General features: G+C 38.4%; 1 protein-coding gene across 1 annotated transcript in view; it reads left to right on the top strand.

Annotated features, from left to right (window-relative positions):
* The window catches only part of SGCG (sarcoglycan gamma), a 103,972-nt gene that overhangs the window by 218 nt on the left and 81,908 nt on the right, over nucleotides 1-21,846 (top strand). The window lies entirely within an intron of this gene.

Raw genomic sequence — 21,846 nt, 5'->3', positions numbered from 1 at the left:
TCCCCTCGGTTGTTAGACTCCTCTGTTCCTTGTCCAGCCTTTCTTGGAGACCCCCACCACCACCTTCCACCGGGAGGGTCCCCAGACCCCCCTCCTCTCCCCAGAGGTTGCCTTTCTGGTGTGCCGGTCGGCGAGCGCTCTGGGAAATTTGTGAAGACTAGTTTAGACAGTTGGCCTTGCTTTGCCTCAAAGACTTTGCTAACTGATCTGCACTCGAACATGACTTAAATAACTTCGTGTGTGTGTGTGTGTGTGTGTGTGTGTGAGAGAGAGAGAGAGAGAGAGAGAGAGAGAGAGAGAGAGAGAGAGAGAGAATGAGAATGAGTGTGAATTTGCTTTCTGTAAATTGATTCTGTCAAAAACATTACTCTTGATTACTGACTAGTCTATCCATGACATTAAGTAAGCAGCGTGCCTGCACCAAGTAAGTTCAAAGTTGCATAGGGCTTACTGGGGCATTCTAGAGGGGAAACAAAGGTCCCTAAAATCACAGGTGGCGTACATCATCTTGAATGAGATTGTAAATTGATGATCCTGGCTGCATTATACCCACTGCTGCCCTTCAATACCTTCGGTTGGTTGGTATTTACATATTTGCTTGTTATCACTTGGTTAAAATCAGAGTTAGCTAGGTAGGAAATTGATAATATCCACTACTGCTTAGGATATTGATAAATATTGGTACAATACAATTACTCATCAAGTGATAGTGAATGTTGTACAGGTAGAATTTATGGTATGGCATTCTATGCATGGGATTTTTGTGTTAATGCTGAGGGATGTTCTGAAAGCAAGTAAATCTGCGTAGAGCAGTGGAACTGTATTTTTTTTTTTTAAGCCAGCCTTTGTTATATGGCTCTTCTTGTGCTTTTCTCCCTTTAATATGAGCAGACTGTGAAATACTGTGAACAATAAATTTAACAATATTATTCAGAGATTTATTTAACCTGATCTCTTGGGTTTTGGTGATGAAATATTTTGCTAAAAGGTTCAGTGTCTCTGGTATTCAAACTTCCTCTTGAGAAAATGTGCTTCCAAACAAAGTGATTTGCAAAGTGGCATCCACTCCACATGTGTAAAAATATCATACAGTAAACTTTTAACTTTTAAAGTTATAAAATTGTCATGTTTTCAGTATTTTATGTTCCCTTTCTCTAGAATTGTATTGTTAGAAAGTGGTTTCTATGGACATGATAATCATAGTATAATAACCCAAACATTTGATTTTCTAAAGACTTTGGTGATGGTACTTTGTGATTTTTAAAAATGCCTCTTTCATTATGTCTTCTGTAGTTAAATTTATATGAAGTAAACACAACTGGTTGTGCTGTCAGTGGTACAAATTCAGTGTTATCTGTATAAATACCCCTTGTTTGAGGTAAATTTGCATATCAATTTCTAAACATAACACCTTCTAAGTTAGGAAACAAAATAACTACATATAACAACTTGACTTTTTAGCATATCATTTTATTGTATATGAGGGAAATATTTGTGCTGGAATAAGAGACAGCAGGAAAAGGAAGGAGATTACTATCGATGCTTCCTGACTATTTTAAGGTCATGGACGCCTTTGAAAATCTGGTGATAGTTACAGATCAGCTCCCAGAAAAATGCCCAGCTGTGTATACCTACATAATTTAGACTGGATGTCAAGAGATTGACAACACATAGGTGGGCTTGATTGCTGCACATGCAAAACCTGGAGCCATTGCATTATAACAAACTATAACTACCTTAATCATTACATTAATAACAAAAAATGGAAACGTATTTGAATAGTGACATGAACCAGGTATTAATTTATAAAAATGTGCTCATTATATTTGTCTAGTAGACTTTAATGTGTATTGCTAAACTTTTTTTTCAAAAACAAGACATCTGTATGAGTAAAGGAAAAATAAAAAATAGGAAAAATTTAAGTTAAATCATATCGCATTGAAGACAAAGTCCTAAGGAGTAACCAGATATCAAACGGCTAAAGCTATAGAAAAATTACATTTTTACAGGAATCATTGAATTATTTAGGTGAAAATTTGATGGTTGTATTATAATTGAGGTTGTCTTGCATTTCGAGGGCATGAAGATATACACACATTTGAGTTGCATATGTCCCTATAAATGAAAGATGGGTTGTATCCCTCATCCCTCTCCTGCGAGGCTCTCATGACCAGTGGGACTCTTAGTAGCCATGGTTTCCTCTTCTGTGTTCTTCTTTAAGATTCTTGACTCAGTCAGCTTGTTTGTAATTCCCCTTAATCCAAAGTGATTTGAGATAAATACCCAATAAATTATTCTCCAGACAATTTCTTTCTCCCATGTGCGTCTAATAGCTTGCTCCCTTACCTCTATCTTCTACTAGCACTTACTCTAAAAAGGAAAGTGTTGTGTTCATTACATTGATTGAGTCCTGCTTTCAGCCAGGCACTTTAGGAATTTCATTTCATCCCGTCTTCACAAGCACCATTAGATTAGGGTTCCGCTTAACATAGAAGGAAACTGGGCATAGAGAGGCTGTAATTTGCCATGGTGGTTGCTTGGCAGAGCCGAGTAGTGAAACAGACCTGACACCAAACCCACATTTCCCACCAAGGCACAGCACCCATAAAAAAAAAACTTTACCCCGCCAGCCCCGCATTTCATTCTTCCTCTAAATGCAAAATAGCTCAGTTGACTAGTCCATATAAGTAGTGTTAGTAATAACATTTAACCAAGGGAGAAGAAGACCAAACACATTTCAAGTTAAAATTAAGTAGTATAGAAAACAAGCATCATTTACCTAGTGCCCTGAAAATCTCACAGAATTTTTCTTTGGAAACGCTGTAGAAGCCTCCTTCTATGTCTTCCTCCTCTAACTAAATATTTTTCTTTGACTTTTTCATAAATTAGGTAAATACTGGAGCTTGATAAAATATTAACACAATATTCTATTAGCAAGTCTTGAGGTTTGTTGAGCATAGTGGGATGGTATTTTAGGCTGTTTGTACTTCCTTTTTTAGGAAAGATTTTAATTTTATTAACACTTATAATAATCAGGTGACAATTCTATCACCATTCACATATCATCATAGTTTGCTACCTCATGTTTGCCTTTCTTTTTTTCTTTCCTTCCCAATATCCAAACTTTGAGGTATATATCAGTGGGGAAGGGAAATGTGGCATGACTGACCCAACTGGAGTAGGAAAAGAAAGTTATTCTAATCCCTTCATTTGACCTCTCTCAAGCCCAGGTTCTTCAGTGTGTTTGTTTAAGAAATAACATTTTCTGCTTAGGGCTTCATGTGCTTTTTCCAGATGAAAATCTTTCTACAAATCTAGAAAAGTAGTATCCACTGTCCCTTTGCATATTGCTTCTCTCATTTTTTTCCTCTTCTCTAACTCACACTAGATGTGTGTTGGACCTTCTCCTATTTCCCATTTATTCTTAGGTTGCTGATTCCCTTATGATACATTATGATAGTTTATTTGTTCAAGTGGTTTGAAAGTTTTTGTGAGCTCATCTATGCCAAGGTTTATTTTTAGACAGAAATCTGAAAGGCACCAAGTGGGAGAATGTCCCTAGGAGTGGTTTTGCCTTTGCTCTTGCTGGGGTCCCAGGGGTTTTATGGGTCCTAGACCAGTTTTTATGTAAATTTTATGGTTTGGGTTTATAGCAGCACATATTGTTGCCAGGGACTACATGGCTTCACCGGTGAATTCTACAAACATTTAAAGAAGAATTAATGCAACTTTTTTTTTGTCAAATTCTTCCAAAAGTTGGAAGAGGTGGGAAAATTCCCAAACTCATTTTACCAGCCCAGCATTGTCCTGATACCAAAATCAGATAAATACACTAACAAGAAAATAAAACTACACGGAATATTCCTGATGAATATAGTAGACACAAAAATTCTCAACAAAGTATTTGCAAATTGAATTCAGCAGTATAATGAAAGGATTGTACACCATGGTCAAATGGGATATATTTCTGGGATGCAAAAATAGTTCAACTTATGCACATCAATAAGTGTGATACATCACATTAATAAAAGATAAAAGTCATGTGATCATCTGAATAGATACAGAAAAGGCGTTTGACAAAATATAACATATTATATTATATTATTGTATATAACTTATACATTAACTTATATTTATATTTGTATAACAAATTAAAGTTAATATATAATATTAATAATTAGATATACTATATTAATATATTATGGTGATTATAGTTAATGATACTGTATTACATACTTGTAAGTGATAAGAGTAGATCTTAAATGTTCTTACAAAAAAAAGAAATGGGATTTATGTGATGTGATGGAGGTGTCAGCTAACTCTGTAGTGGATATCATTTAGAAATGTGTAAGTGTATCAAATCAACATGCACACCTTAAATTGATACAATGCAAAGTTTCTAGGAGAAATCAGCTGACAATTTTATGGGAGCTCCCTTGTAAGTAACTAGTTGCCTTTCTCTTGCTACTTTTAGGATTCTCTCTTTGTCTTTAACCTTTGCAGTTTTTATTATAATTTGTCTTAGTGTGGGCCTGTTTGGGTTCATCTTGTTTGACTCTGTGCTTTCTGGGTTTGTATGTCTATTTCCTTCACCAGATTAGGAAAGTTTTTAGTCATTTTTTCTTCAACTAGGTTCTCAATCCCTTGTTCTCTCTCTTCTCCTTCTGGTATGTTGTGAATGGTGTAACGCTTGAGGTTGTCCCAGAGGTCCCTTAAAGTATCCTCATTGTTTTGGATTCTTTTTTCTTTTTGTTGTTCCAATTTGGTGTTTTCTACTACCATGTCTTCCAAATCACTGATTTGATTCTCTGATTCATCTAATTTGCTGGTGATTCCTTCTAGTATATTCTTTATATCACTTATTGTATTCTTCACTTCCGACTAGTCCTTATTTATGGTTTCTATGTCCTTTTTTAAATGCTTACTATCTCTTTGTTGAAATTCTCACTGATATAATTGAGCATCCTTATAACCATTGTTTTGAACTCTGTATCTGGTAAGTTGTTGCCTCTATTTCATTTAGTTATTTTGCTGGAGTTTTCTCCTGTTCTTTAATTTGGGACGTATTTATTTGTTTCCTCATTTTGGCTGCCTCTCTGTGTTTGTTTCTATGTATTAGGTAGATCTGTTACATCTCCCAGTGTTGACCGGGTGGCCTTATGTAGTAGGTGTCCTGTGGGGCCCAGTGCCACGGTCTCCTTGTTCACCTGCGCTGGGTGTTCCAGGAGTGTCCCTTGTGTGGGTTGTGTGTGCCCTCCTGTTATAGTTGAGACTTGATTGCTATTGGTATGTCAGTGGGTGGGATTGACCCTCAGGCTAACTGGCTATGGGGTTTGGCCACATCCACAGCTTATGGCCTGCTGTGCAGGGGCTTACCTTTTGGAGGTGGATTCATCCCAGCAGGCTCTGGTGTCTGCTGAGACCACTCTTTGGATATGCCACTTGGGGGACTAATTGGGTGGTGCTCCTCCGTGTTCTGAAGCTAACCTCCAGGTATGTTGTATCTGGGGCCTCTTGGAAGGGGCTCTGGTGGAGGTGTAGCTCAGTTACTGCATGTTACCAGCCAGGGACTATCTGGTAGGAGCTACAGTGTGATCCAAGGTTGGTCACTGCCTGCGCTAAACCTGGAGGTGCATGGGAGAGGCCATGATGTGAACTGAGGATGGCTGCCACCACTACCGGCATGGGTTAGTTCTGCAAAAAGCCCAGGGCACTCTGAGGCCTGTTGCCACCTGTGGGCTCCCATAAGGCCTAGCCACTGATAGAACCTTGTTCAGTATGCAACTTAGGTGAGGCGGTGTCTCAGGGAGTCACCAGGGTGGGATGAGTTGTGTTTAATATAGATTCTGCTTTGGTGCCTGTGCTGAGCCTGGAGCTACTTAGCAAAAGTCTCAGAACACACCAAGGCTAAGTGCTGCCTGCCTGGGGCCCATGGACCCCCGAAAGTAATCCAAGAAAAAGTGCAGTACAGGTGAGGCTGGCTGCTTACTCCGAAAGTACCTCCAGAGTTGCATGAGTTGGATGGGGCAGAGTCCCAGGGTGGAACAAAAGAGTTCACTAGGCCAATGTAGATTCTGATTTGGCCTTGTGGGGCAGAGCTCAACACAAGAAAGATGGTGTCTGCCTGCATGGAAGGAGGACCCTACACAGGGAAAATGGCGACTGTCCCTCCGGTCCTTGTCCTGAGGCCACACAACTCAGTCTTTCCCTGTATGTCTCTGATGCCTCCTAAGTCACTGTCCCTCTGCCAGAGCTCAGAGTGAATCCCTGTGAGCATGTCTGGGTGAGCCCCCTAAGAAAACGTCTGAGTTTGCCACAGCATTCTGTCCAGAATCCCCACTCTTTTTCACAACTAGTTGTCGTGTGAGGCTCCTCTTCCTGGCACTGGTACTCCAGGCTTGGGAGATTGGTGTGTGGCTGAAGTCTCTTGGTCCTTGGTGGGGGGCCCTGCAGGTGAGCTATCCCTCCTGATTCTCAACTGTCACACACAGCCCGCCCATTCCGCATCTCCACCCCTCCTACCAGTCTTGATGTGGCTTCTGTATATCCTTAGTTTTAAAACTTATGTTCAGCTAGACCGCAGATGGTTCTCAAGGTTGATTATTCTATAATTTAGTTGTAATTTTAATGTGGTCACGGGCGGAAGTAAGCACAGTGTTTATCTACTCTGCCATCTTGGATCTCTCTCTCTCTCTGCATTGTATTTTCTTTATCAATTCATCTGTTGATGGACACTTAGGTTTTTCCTAATCTTGGCTATTGTAAATAATGCTGCAGTGAACATAGGAGTGCAGATAACTTGTCAATATCCTGTTTTCATTTCCTTTGGGCATATACCCAGAAGTGGGAGGCTGGATCATATGATAGTTCTATTTTTAATTTTTAAAGGAATTTCCATATTATTTTCCATAGTGGCTGCACCATTTTACATTCCCACCATAAGAGTTCCAATTTCTCCACATCCTTGCTAACACTTATCTCTTTTCTTTTTTAAATTTTTTATTGGGGAATATTGGGGAACAGTGTATTTCTCCAGGGCCCATCAGCTCCAAGTCATTGTCCTTCAATCTAGTTGTGGAGGGTCAACTCAGTTCCAAGTCCAGTTGCTGTTTTCAATCTTTAGTTGCAGGACTCGGGTGCAGCCCACCATCCCATGCGGGAATTGAACCAGCAATCTTGTTCTTGAGAGCTCACGCTCTAACCAACTGAGCCATCTGGCCATGCCTCTGGAGGCTCAGTGACAGCTCGTTGTCTTCAATCTAGTTGTGTTGGGCGCAGCTCACTGGCTCATGTGGGAATCGAACTGGCAACCCTGTTGTTCAGAGCTCGTGCTCTAACCAACTGAGCCATCCAGCCCCCCATTATCTCTTTTCTTTTTGATAGTAGCCTGTCTAATAACTGCGAAGTGGTATCTCATACTGTATTTTATACTTTAAATTTCCTCAGAGGGTAGAGTTTAAGTGTTCTGACCCATAAAAAAAGAAAGAAAATGGTAACTAAGTGGAGTTTTGAGTATATTAATTACCTTAATTGTGGTAATCATTACACCATGTATATGTATATGAAAACATCAAGTTGTACACCTTAAATATATAAAACTTTTATTTGTTAATTATACCTTTGTAAAGCAGGGGTAAAAACTGAACAGTGGAAAACTTTTTGTAGGGTATGCTTTTGACATGATTTCTATGTTATATCCAAAATGTAGCTGATTTTATTTATCAATCCTGCCTCATTTAAAGATACAAATTAAAAATCGTTAATCCTCTGCACTCAGAAAAGAGAAGGAAAATTAAAAGGCCGGAGTTTCATTAACAATTGCATATGTTGTAGTGCCTCAAAGTTCTTGTGGCTCACTAGCCCTGATCTGAACTGCAGACTAAGTACCTCCACCCAACAGTTCCACTCACCCCACATCCATTGTCTTTCCACAATGCATTGCTTCATTATTCATTTCAAACCATTCTTGCTCTGGTTGGTGAATGCCGCTCTTCACTCCACTTAGTCTCCCCCAGAGCCAGGTTAAAACCTCTCCATGCCCACTTTACTTGGTTGGGTGTTAACGTCCATCAAGCCTAACTCCACACAGTCTCCTAGTTTCCTAAATTTGTGTCCAGTGGCCTCTGCCTCCATGATGCTGTAGACAACAGGTTGGAATTTGCCACCGTCTGGGTCTACTCGGCATAGTGCAGTCCATCCTCTGGAGCTTGAAGCACAGAAACCTGTCTTTGAACTCCTTTTGCACATGTGAAACATCATGCATCCCCTGTTTCTCTCTGACTGCAGTCCATCAGCCCCCTTCTGTTTGCATTTCCCTCCCTGCTCAGCACCACCCATAGTGATAGCCTTAACTTCCTTGGCACCGTCAGTTTCCATTTAGCCATGTGTATCTGCCCCACCCACTGAGAAAAGTCCTGCCCTAGACCAGTCCTTTAGTGTGATTTTCCTATTCTTATCCTGAAGTGTTTTTTTTAAATCCCATAAATGTTCAGTCGCCAGTTCTGAACATTCACAGCCCCCAGCCTCACCTGGAAGGATCCTTAGCATCACACTGCTGTCCTTCACTTACACGTGATTTGTTCCCACTCCCATCCCATTAGAAGCTGGTCCAGACCTCTGCTTGCCTCTGCTCCACTGCTGGCCCCCTCCCTCCCTCCCTACCACTGACCTCCCTCCTACTCAGCTGAGGTGTTCAGGCACTCAGGTGTGATTGCCTCTACTTCCTGCTCTCGCCAACCATAACCTTAAGCGTGTTCTCATTTACCTTCCCTCTTTAAGGCTATCTGCTCTGGGTCCTCTCCTCCTCTTTCTCCCTCACCAACTTCAGCCCATTACCCTTCCACGACCCTCCCCTCCACAGGCACCTTCCCCTACTTGTGGATTAGCTAAAGATTAGGCACGCAGTTGAGGCTTACATAAAAGAAACACCTTTTGAGAGAGATGGTAGAAACAGAAAACAGGCAAGTTAATATCAGCCTAACTACAAGCTATTTAAATCAATCTCGTCCATGCCTATTTTGATGTATTTTTATTTGAAAATTTTCACCAACTTGTTTTATTACAACGTTAAAACATTTGGCAAAGAATGATTTAAGACAATTGTTTGAACAATGAAAGAGCATAAACAAAATGAATACCACAGCATTATCTTTAAATAACTATATAATTTACTAAATGCAGCAAATGAATGCCCGATCTTTCCTCAATGAAGTTTTTATTGAGGTATAACTGGCATAGAACATATTAGTTTCAGGTATACAACATAATGATTCAATATTTATATGTATTATAAAATGCTCACCACAATAAGTCTGGTTACCATCCATCACCATACATAGTTAACCAAATTTTTTTCCTGTGATGAGCACATTTAAGGTCTACTCTTTTAACAACTTTCAAATAAGCAATACAGTGTTATTAATTATAGTTTTATGGTGTATGTTACATCCCCATGACTTCTTTGATAACTGGAAGTTTTTACTTTTTGACCCCCTTCACCCATTTTGCCCACCCCACCCCCCCACCCTCATCCCCCACCTCTAGCAACCACCTGTCTGTTCTCTGTACCTATGAGCTTGGTTTTTTTTTTTTCTCTTGGTTTTGCTTTTTTTAATATTCCACATATAAGTGAGATCATACGGTATCTATATTTCTCTAACTTATTTTACTTAACATAATGCCCTCAAGATCTATCTATGTTGTCACAAATGGCAGGATTTCCTTTTCATGACTGAATAATGTTCCATTGTATATGTACCACATCTTCTTTATCCATTTATCTGCTGATGGACACTTAGGTTGTTTCCATATCTTGACTATTGTAAATAATGCTACAATAAGCATGGCAATACAATTATCTTTCCTATAATATGTTTTCATTTATTTTGGGTATATACCCAGAAGTGGGATGGCTGGATCATATGGTAATTCTATATTTTTAATTTTTTGAGGCAGCTCCATACTGTTTTCCACAGTGGCTACACCAATTTATATTTCCACAAACAGTGCACAAGGGTTCCTTTCTCTCCACGTCCTCGTCAACACTTGTTATCTCTTATCTTTTAGATAATAGCCATTCTGACAGGTGTGAAGTGATGTGTCATTGTGGTTTTGATTTGCACTTTCCTGATGATTACGGATTTTGAATATCTTTTCATATACCTGTTGGCCGTCTGTCTGCTTTTGGAAAAATGTCTGTTCAGACCCTCTGCCCATTTTTAAATTGGATTTTTTTTTGCTACTGAGTTGTATAAGTTCTTTATGCATTTTGGATATGAACCCCTTATTAAATATATGATTTGCAAGTATTTTCTCCCTTCCATAGGTTGCATTTTCATTTTATAAATGGTTTCCTTTCCTGCGCAGAAGCTTTTTAGTTTGGCGTCATCTCACTTGTTTATTTTTGGTTGCCTCTGCTTTTGATGTCAGATCCAAAAAAATCATCACCAAGACTGATGTCAAGGAGCTTACTACCTATATTTTTCTTCTAGGAGTTTTTCTTACATTCAAGTCTTTAATCTACTTTGAGTTAATTTTTGTGTGTGGAGTAAAATAATAGTGCAGTTTCATTTATTTGCACGTAACTGTCCAGTTTTCCATCACCATTTATTAAAGAGACTGTCCTTTCCCCATTGTGTCTTCTTGGCTCCTTTGTCATAAATTAATTGACCATATACGAGGCCTGACAATTCAGTTCACAAACTTGTTGCAACGATGTTGCTAACCTTTTTTTATATCGGAGGGATTATTCATTATGAAGAATTTGTACCAACTGGACAAACAGTTAACCAAGTTTACTATTTGGAAGTGCTGAAAAGACTACATGAAAAAGTTAGACGACCTGAACTTTTCACCAACAATTCATGGCTCTTGCATCACGACAATGCACCAGCTCACACAGCACTGTCTGTGAGGGAGTTTTTAGCCATTAAACAAATAACTGTATTGGAACACCCTCCCTACTCACCTGATCTGGCCCCTGATCACTTCTTTCTTTACCTGAAGATAAAGGAAATATTGAAAGGAAGACATTTTGATAACATTCAGGACATCAAGGGTAATACGATGACAGCTCTGATGGCCATTCCAGAAAAAGAGTTCCCAAATCTCTTTGAACGGTGGACTAGGCTCTGGCATCGGTGCATAGCTTCCCAAGGGGAGTACTTTGAAGGTGACTATAATGATATTCAGTAATGAGGTATGAGAACTTTTTCTAGGATGAGTTTGCAAACTTAATTGTCAGAGTTTGTATGTGGTCAGTTGGTTATTTGGGGCCTTTTGTGGTTCCACACAAATTTTAGGATGATTGTTGTATTTCTGTGAAAAAATTCCTTTGGAATTTTCATCAGGATTGCGTTGCATCTGTAGATTGCTTTGGGGAGACTTTTAACAATATTCTTCTAATCCATGAGCATGGAATATCATTCCATTTATTTGTGTCTTCTTCAATTTTCATGTAATGTCTTGTAGTATTCAGTGTGTAGGTTTTTAACCTCCATGGTTAAACTTATTTATAGGTACTTTATTCTTTTTGATGCAATAATAAATGGGATTTTCTTAATTTCTCTCTCTGATAGTTTGTATACTATCTCTTTCTGATTGTTTGTTTGTATAGTTTGTATATACTAAAACAACAGATTTTTGTATATTTATTTTGTGTCCTGCAGCTTTGCTGAATTTGTTTATTAGTTCTAACTGGTTTTTGGTGGAGTCTTCAGGGTTTCATGTCATCTGCAAATAGTAACAAATTTACTTCTTCCATTCCAAGTTGGATTCCTTTCCTGGACTAAATTTTGAAGTACAAATGTTATTAAGAAAAAAAAAAAAAAAAAAGAAGACAGCAATAGCAGATTAAAGTTAAAAAATATAATAATAATTAAAGGCTTTTTCTATGAAAACAGTTTTAGGTTTATAGCAAAATTGAGAAGTTACAGAAATTTTCCGTCTATCTCCTTCCCCACACACCCAATATCAACATTTCCACACCAGAATGGGACACTGGTACAATTGATGGATTTATATTGATACTATCATTATCACCTAAAGTCCATCATTTACATTAGGGTTCCCTCTTGGTGTTTTATATTGTATAGGTTTGTACAAATGTATGCCAGGCATCATAATTATAATGACATAAGAAATAGTTTCACTGCCTTAAAAATCCTCTGTGCTCCACCTATTGATCAATTCCTCCCCACAAACTCCTGGCAACCACTGATTTTTTTTATTGTCTTTATAGTTTTGACTTTTTCAGAATGTCATATATTAGGAATCATACACTATGTAGCCCTTTCAGATTGGCTTCTTTCACTTAATAGTATGCATTTAAGTTTTTTCCATATATTCTTATGGCTGGAAAGCTCATTGCTTTTTATCGCTGAATAATATTCCATTGTCTGGATGCACCAGAGTTTGTTTATCCATTCACCTACTGAAGAACATCTGGGTTGCTGTAATTTTTTTTAATGCAAAAATCTCTTGACTTCCTTTTCTAAAAATATTTTTTTCAATATGAGCTTTATTATTATTTATGATGTGGAAAGAAAAATACCTGGAATTATCATCCTCATAGTGTTCAATATAGTTTGAATTCAAATAATTGGCTGTGTTCTAGACATTTCTTTGCAAATCTGAATGTATGACTATTTCCTCAGAGCAGTATCATAATCTGTTATGTTATATGGATGTTTCACAGATGCTTCTTTAACCCTAATGTAGTTAAGTGATCATGTTCCTTGTTGCACGGAGCTGAGACATTATCTATAACATCATTTCTGTGTTTCAATTCTTAATTCCAAGAATATATCAGGATATATCATGCTCAGAATTGGGCCAAGGAATAAGGACTCTTTCCTGGGCAGATAAGTGTGATGAAGTCATAGTGAGAGTCTTGGTATAAATTAACCAAATGTGGTCCTGGGAGAGAAGGATTCTGCACACCCCGGGGGGAGCATAGCAGAAATGAGTTCTTGGCAACTAGAGGAGACACTGACTTGTGGACCTGAGCATGAATTTTTATCTGCCAAATCTATAAACCGGTAGTGGACTATATGTTCACACATCATAGCCTAAGTGTGAAAAAGGCTGAACTGTATATATATATATAAAATCTCACTTTGGGAACCTAAAGCAATTACCTCATTCTATTGAGTTGAAATGGACTGTCAAAAATGACTAAGCCTTCAGTTATGCTTGTATGCGTAGGCATAAAGGTGAACTGAAAAGAATCATGACAAAATTAGCATAAAGTTGTCAGAAAGAGTGAGGCTTGAGCAGGTATCTGAAAGGAAGAGCGAGAGAGGACATCAGAGCAGCCGACTCAGAAAACCCAGCACTGTGAGCTGTTCACAGGTAAAAGGTAAAATCTGAGCATCTTGTTTGCAACAGGGAGGATGAGACGCATGAGCTAACAGCAGGGGAATCCTTGTACCTGGCTCCATTGAGGATGCAGAGGAGGTGGGCAAATGAGTAATCACACGGATGAGCTCTTTGTCCAGAGGCGATCTGTCTGTCTTGATGAAGTATAGGACACATTTTACATTGTGAAAAAAGAAAGAAGGAAAACAGTCGACTGAGAAGCAAATCTGGACAAACACAAAAACTCTGAGTCATGAGAAAAATTCCGGTCAGATCAGAACGTATCACTCTCTGGCACAAACCTACTGAAAGTAGCTAGTCAGAGATGGAAGACAGACAGACTGATGAGCAAAATGGCTGTATGTAATGAGCTCATTAGAAGAAAAGAGCAGTATTTCACTGATAATGTCAATCTTTTCCATTTTATTTCTATGTTTAGTATTTGCAAGAAAGTCTTATCCCCTTACAATGGACTGCAGTGTTTGCAGCAGTGGTTATCAACCTTGGCTAGCCATTAGAATTGTCTAGGAATTTTAAAAAATACTAATACCAGGTCCCCTAATGATACCAAATCAATCAGGATCTCCTGGGGTGATCCTGGGCAGTGGTATGTTATACATCTCCCAGGTTGATGCTAACATGGCCACAGCTGCAAACCACAGCTCTTCAAGCTTCCATCTCTCTGGCCTTATCTGTCCTCCTCCCTCACTGCATTCCAACCCCTGGTCTGTGTTTCTTGAACATAAGGAGATCGTTCCTGCCCCAGACCATTGTGTGGGCCATCCTCTACCTACATCTTACTTTGCTCTGCTTTTCTCATTACTGGTCCTTTCTCATTGTTCAGGTCATCCCACAAAGGCCTTTCCTGACTATTGTATTTAAAATATTTTCCCCCATCACCCTGTTTATTTTCTTAATAACCTTGTCACTATGAGAAATTGTCTTATGTATTGTTTGCACCTTTATTGGCTGTTTTCTCTCAACTAGGATATAAGCTCTAGGAAGGCATGACCTCCTTTGTCATGTTTGCTGTAGCATCCTTAGCATCTAGAGAAGCATTTGGCACCCAGTAGATGCTCATTGGATCAAAGCCCCAGGGGAATCCTGGTGACCTTCCCATAAAGCTGACTCGTATAAGACAAACCAACTCAGCATGCCAGAAAAACAGTTTCAGAGAGAGTCATCAATTCCATTAAGTAACCTCCATGTTACAATAGTAAGAATTTCCATACAGCTACCTAAAAATGCATTACTCTTCTGACTTAGACTAGAACTTAATTTGTCGTCTATTCTAGCAGAGAAACATAAAAACAAATCAACAAACAAAAAACAACTCATGTACATCACAGATAATCCTGTTGAATGTTATCTAAATAAATCACGATTGACAGACAACTGCTATGATCATTCACTCCCTTGTTCATTTTTTCACCAAATCTAAAATGCCCATTTTTAACATTTTATTAGCTCTTAATTGGAATGCATCTTACTATTAGTGGAGTATTATTGTTTAATTTGCACAAATACTTCCTTTCTTCGTGGCACAAAAATAATGGTGTTCTGAAAATCATCAGTCTTAGTTTTGATAAGATATTACGGTATGTGAGAAAGTCAAGACTTTCCCACTGAGGTTTCCTGAATCATTAATATGCCTATAATGTTTTTTTAAATGTAGAACTGCCATCTTAAATTTTCCCTCTGGTCTTCTCTTGCAGTTGACCTCCCTTGAGCATGTGATAACACTGAATAGTTCTCTCCTTCATGGGTGCCACCAGAGAGGATGTGGCTTGCCGTAACTCACAAGTTTTGTTTGCACCACTAATGGCAGGAAGTCGTTCAAATTTGTGTTCTTTGCCTCTTTTTTTTTGAAGCTCTTTTGTATTCTTGGTAGCTTCACCCCCTCGTTCTTCTATTTATTGGGAACTAAGTACACAGCACCAAAAAGAAAAAAGAAAAGGAAAAAGAAGGGCATGATTTTACATTGTATTAGTTTTACTAAAACTTTTTTTTTTAGTCAGTTCTTCCATAACCATATATTGACCCTCTTTACACTCGTCTACTATCCCCCTGGTTTTACTAAAACTTGTGTTAGATTTTTATGTTGCAAATGATCAAATACTAACTATACAGTTTGGAAGGAAAAAAAGGCAATTTCTTAACTAGTTACTGAAAAGAACAAGAATAGAGCTGATTTAGGTATACCATGATCCAAGGACTCAGAATTATCAGTTTTTCTCTGTCTCTCAGTTCTTCCTTCTGCTGTGTTGTCTTGTTTTCATGGCTGCCAACAAACCAGGTTCAAATTACTACATATTTAATTCCAGTCAAGCAGAAAAAGAAAGTGTGTCTTCTTACTCACTGGAAAAAAAAAAGTCATGGGATTTGCTCTGATTGGGACTGATTGGCTTGGATGGAGTCATTCTAAAGTAATCTCTGTGGCTAAGAGAATGCCATTATCTGATTGGCCTGGCCTAAGTCACTTGACCTTCCACATACCTAGAAATGGTATTGATTTGACTTGACCAAACATATGGACTGAAAGTGGGGTAGGGGTGATTCCCCAAAAAGACAATCCAAATGTCATTACAAGAAGTAGCGTTAATAGATGTTGAGAAACAACAACAAAAAAAAACCCAAACATATATTTCTACCATATGATAGAAATATTACATCCAGCAATTACATTTCTGGGTATATACGCAAAGGAGATGAAAACAGGATATTGATGAGATATCTGTATTCCTGTGTTTATTGCAGCATTATTCACAATAGCCAAAATAATGGAAATAACCTAAGTGTCCATCAACAGATGAATAGATAAAGAAGATATGATGAATGGATAAAGAACACACACACACACACACACACACTCACACACACACACACACACACTCACACACACAATGGAATATTGTTCAGCCCTGAAAAAGAAGGACATCCTACCATATGTGACAACATGGATGGACTCTGAGTGCACTATCCTAAGTGGGATAAGTCAGAGAGGGAGGGATAAGTGCTGTGTGATCTAACTTATATATAAAATCTAAAAAAGCCAGACTTGTAAAAAATAAAAGCAAAACCAAAAGAACCCTAAGCAAGCATGTACTTTTAAATGCTTTTTGAACTAACATGTTCATTTTAAAGATGGTTTTAAGCTTTTAATCTCTCATTTTTAAATGAAAAAATAATGTATCTCCTTTTCAAATATTAGTGATCAAGTGGGATTTTTGTACAATAGTGGAGAAAACTGTGGACTGGCAAGATTTCTTGTTGCTGAAATTATATAGAATCTAGTGCTTGATATCAAATAGCTTTATTTCTTTCCTGATAAGCAGCTGGGCTGGGCCATATATATGATGTGTTTAGGTCAACATCCTTCATTTTGTCTTTTAATTGCAGTCCTTCTTTTCCAATTAAAAAAAAAAAAAGGACTTTGTAATCATTTGCTTATTGAGGGACAAATACTAACTTTGGTTGAAATGATTTAGCTAATAGAGAATAGTAGAAGAGAAAGTTTGGGGAGAAATGGGAAGGATGATAAAAATATATTCAGTTTACATGATGATTTTTAAATATCCATGCTTATAAGTCTTTAAACAGGAGGGATCCAAGCCAACTTCGTTGTTTCTTCCCCTCTTCCTATTGTCCTCTTCTCCATTGTCTTTTCCCCCATGACCCACCTGCTGTTACCCAGATAACCATGACAGCATTTCAGTTGTCATGATCTCTCTAGTATTCAAGTCCACATTTTCAGTAGGGAAAAAAGGTGTTTAAGAGAATGGGATTTTGGAGACTTATCAGTAGATAAGGTGAGGAAAGAGGCCAGGAGCACAGGAACTCTTAGGAAATGACATAAGCAGAGCAGTGGTCAATTTCAGCTGCACGGGGATTCCAATATCTTTAACTTTCAGGCTATGAAGGTACCGTGTTGCCTCGAAAATAAGACCTAGCTGGACTACCAGTTCTAACTTAGAGTAAAATAAGACCCAGTCTTACTTTGCTGTAGTATAAGACTGGGTCTTATATAATGTAATGTAATGTAATGTAATATAATATAATATAATACCGGGTCTTATATTAATTTTTGCTCAAAAAGATGCTTTAGAGCTGATGGTCCGGCTAGGTCTGATTTTCGGGGAAACATGGTATTCCTGTGTGTTTGTCAGAACTGTTAATATCTATCTATATATCTATGCATATGTATATATCTATGTCTATATCTATATCTATATATCTATGTCTATATCTATCTATATGTCATACCAAGGGAAGTTGTTGACAAATGATGTTGATTTGGATACCAGTAAGATGAACTATAAGAAAAAAAAAAAGATAATTCAGTTTGATTGTGTAAAAGTACTGTTTGCATGGGCTTCCCATGAAAGTCAGTTACTAATTCAGCACATTAATGATTAGGTATAACATTAATGCTTTTATCATACTATGTATATCATTAAGTGAACCAAAATACCTTTATCCTAGAGGCTGCATATGTCATAATCTGATTCATGTATTTTATTTCTTTTTGATAAATTCACTTTCAGCATTCAAAAATTAATTATAATAATAGCAACCATTTATATGTTCCACTATGTATCAAGCACCTTTTGTACATTGTCTCATTTAATTGCTGTACTAGCCTTAAGGAGGAAGATGATACTATCCCCAACATTAATACCAGGAAGCAGACCATTAAAGAAGATAATAAACTTACCTAGCATTAAACCACTATTAAGTGAAAAAACTGAATTTAAAAATCAGCTGACCCCAAAGCCTGGAATATTTGGCCACTTGTTTATAAAATCCTTAGGGAAAGAGGAAGTAAGGGGGATTAATAAATTAACACCATGTGGTGTTAGTCAGAATCAGACTACAAGACAGTAACCAAGCTGTCAAGCCAAAGAAGCTATCAGGAATCTCAACCTAATACTTTGGGATCTAGGGGGCTGAACAAAAGTCATCAATACTGAAGATAAGATTCAGAAGGCCAGGGTTGAAGTTCATACCGTAAAATCAGAGAGAATCAGATCTCCTGTAGAGGGACAATTGCCTTTGGACTTGAATATCTGACCATACAAGTCATCTGTACCTACTCCTCGTGGGTCAACCCCACATTCCCTTCCCAACAATCCCTCATATTTGCTGTATTGCATCATTTCATGTCTATTTCCAGGAGGCCTCCCAGGGAGGTGTCCTGCAAGCTCCTGGGAGGTATGGGCTGTTGCTTTTCTTTCTCACTCTTCTTTTCAAGGAGCAGAGTTTGTAGCAGTTTTAAGATTTTGGTTAGTGGTCTCCAGACTTTTTCATGAGTTAATAAAAAAACACAGCACTTAGGAAAGTGATGGTTTATACCTCAAAATGTATTGACTCTTGTATGCTTTTAAATTATGTTCATATATTATTATGTCAGTATATTAAATATATTTGAAACATGCACAAATACTGAAAATTTTGAAAGCTTGAGTTAAATCAACTTGGTCAAATCACAGGAGACACAGGAGATTATTGTTTCAAATGGGAGTGTAACTATGATCACTTTGGTTATGTAAAAGGTAAAGTGACAGAAGTTGGAGACAGAACTGGCAGGCAGAACCGGGTGCAGGCAGAAAATGGGACAGTGTCAGTGTCTTCAGTTGAAGAATGGAAAGATGAGGAGATAATCTCTGTCATTATAGAACAAGAAATGAATGTTTAAGTAGACTGAAATTTTAGAGGTGACCGTGGAAGAAAATGAAATGAATGATACAACTACATAGGAAGCAGAAGAAGGATACTGGGTGATAATGTACATGAACTACACCAATAGATTAGGTCTACAATGAATAAATCAAGATGTAGCAATATAAGGTTATCTAAAGCTTAGTAATAAGTATGAGAAGGAAGATCTAAGTAGTGACCTTAACCAGTGGAAGTGGTGATGGGACTGGGAGAAGAGGGAGATGGGGTGGGGGTGTTATTATAGGCTCTTCTGATGGATTTCCTCTTTAACATGTGCGATTTCCTGTAATTCTGATATGCGCACACCACACTTGCAGTCTCTGCCCCAACTGAGAAGCGCTGCCCAAGAGGTCTATACTGAGTGGAACTGCATTATCTGTTCCCTGTAAACTGTGCAAAATCGTATGCCCATAGGATAATACTTCTAAAATATCATGACCCAATTCAGTTATTACAAGTGGATAACCTTTAAAATTTCAGGTAGTACTCCATTTTCTCTAATGAAATTGAAGAGTTTTTTCTTTTAGTCTTTCTTACCTCTTACTTCTCCAGCATTTCAAGGTTTCTCCCCTTTCCCCAGCATCCCTGAGAACACAGAATTAACCCTGTATACTGAAAACTGACTCCTGAACTCTCCAAAAGTATCATGAAAAACATGAAATGCCTACATTCAGTAGTCTAGCAATCAGTTTTATTTTTGTGTAAATATGGCAACCGTAAAGGGGATATGTACTTGGATGATCCCTATTTTAAAATAATCAGAGACTCTGGGTGCAAATCATCCAGATAATTACATTCCAGATGAAAACTCTGGTTTTCAGTTGTGTATACAATCGTCTGATCACTTCAGTTTGCTTACATGGAAGGTTTGGCCATCTGTTTTGAAAACGTGTAGCTCCAATGGGAGAAGCAAACAATTGATATGGTATTTTTTAAAAAACTTTCAAGTTTATCACTTACAAAATAATTTAATTTCACAATTTCATTTGTCTTACTTTTATTACCATTGTGCTGTGTAAAAGTGTGTATGTGTTAAAGTCATACTTTTATTACTGTTATAGTGACCTCTTCTGGATAAGTCTTCGAATGTCATCCTGATGATGTGTTAACTGTTCTGGTGTTTTTCATGTTACTGTACACTACAGAATGATATTAAAAACCCCGAATCTAGTGTAACTAATCAAAGTTCAGTTAACTGAGGGCTCACTGAAGGTGCTGAGCAAGGAGTTAATCATCTAGTAGAGAGAACAGGTATATAAACCAGTGATGGCCATGTACATATAAATAATTATAATAAGTTTAAAACCATGTTTGAAAAGCTGATTATGATGTATGGACCAACTATTAAAAGTTAAATAGTTCTCCAGCAGAAAAAAATGGGAGGTAACACTAGTCAGAGATATAGCTTGGTGCCTGAAGGCACTGTGACTTCTGCGGTTTTGTATGGAACCTGAAGAGCAAGGGACAGTAGAGATGGACAGGGCCTCATCGTAAAAGTGTGTGTGCCCTGTCGCGTACTGGGCACCATATCCTAAGGGCTTCAAGCAGGGGAGTGATGTTGACACAATTACCTGTTCTTGGCGGTTCTCCGGCTGTCCCAGGAGTGTCCCATGGAGTGCGGCAGTGCCTGGAAGTGAGTACCAGCTGCAGCAGCAGGCTGGGCCTGATGGCGAGTCCCCAGTCAGTTGGGGACCCAGAGTGGAGAGAGCAGGCCCCGCAGGAGATAACGGGGAACTTAGTAACTGGGAGTCTGGTTAGAGAGGGAGGTTCCCACATCTGTCTCCCTGACTTTGGGGAGGATGGAGGCATAAACCAAGAAAGAAAGGATGGAAAAAGCAGGTTTGTGGAGACGATGAGTTTAATTTTGGAGACAAGTGTAATGTGGTTTGGGAGGATTTAGTCATAGGAGCTCACAGCTGCAGCTAGTATATAAAGTCACAGGAACTATTAAAAATGGGACCATTTATTTATCAACTACAACTGGACCCTGAACATGGTCTAGTACATTTCACTAGTAAATTTACCACTCCCCGCCCCCCATTCTTCACGGCAACTACTTTAAACTGCTCCATTCTTCTCAAACTTTGGACCGTGTTATCCCCTATATACCACTCTCGCTCATCAGGTACCCTTACCTCCTACTTTATGTCAAAAACAAAAGTGATTGGTCCAAAGCTAACCACATCCCTACCAGAATTTCCCTGTTTTCACTAGTTCTAAAAGTGAGCTCCCCAACACAAACTCTTAAGCTACGCAGCAAGCAGCAAGGTTGTCTGCCCCAGAAAGAAGCAAGAGGAGAAGCAGGAGGAGGACGTAGACCCAGGGCAGGAGGGAGGAGGAGGTTGGATCCTCCACAGACCGGAAAGCATGGAGGACAGTGCCGTAGGTGTGAAGCACGAGAGCCCACGGATTTTCAGTCACTTCTACTCGTGGCCCAACCAGCGCTGTAACCTTGAACATACTACTTTACGTCTAGTAAAATGTTAGACTAGGTTTTCTTTAAGGACGCTTACAGCTTTAAGATGTTAAGATTCCATTGAAAACATATGAGATGTGTGTGAGTTACAAACTTAAGGTGGACCTACATTAAAAATGTTGGAGATCTTCTTAAAATCATTTCAACTATTCTATAAAATCAAAATATTTTTCTCCCTAAGTCATCCTCCTGCAGGACTGAAAGTAGAAGCTGATAGTGCTAAATGAATCTGTCACTGCTAAAGATCACATACGTAACTTGACTAATAGTTTTACAAAGCTGTCCCCAAAACACTG

This window comes from Rhinolophus sinicus, chromosome 16 (genome assembly GCF_057876585.1).
Source record: "Rhinolophus sinicus isolate RSI-liver-muscle chromosome 16, RSI-T2T, whole genome shotgun sequence".
Taxonomy (NCBI): Eukaryota; Metazoa; Chordata; class Mammalia; order Chiroptera; family Rhinolophidae; genus Rhinolophus; species Rhinolophus sinicus.
The sequence above is the reverse complement of the archived record's forward strand: the minus strand, read 5'-3'. Positions and strand labels throughout refer to the sequence as shown.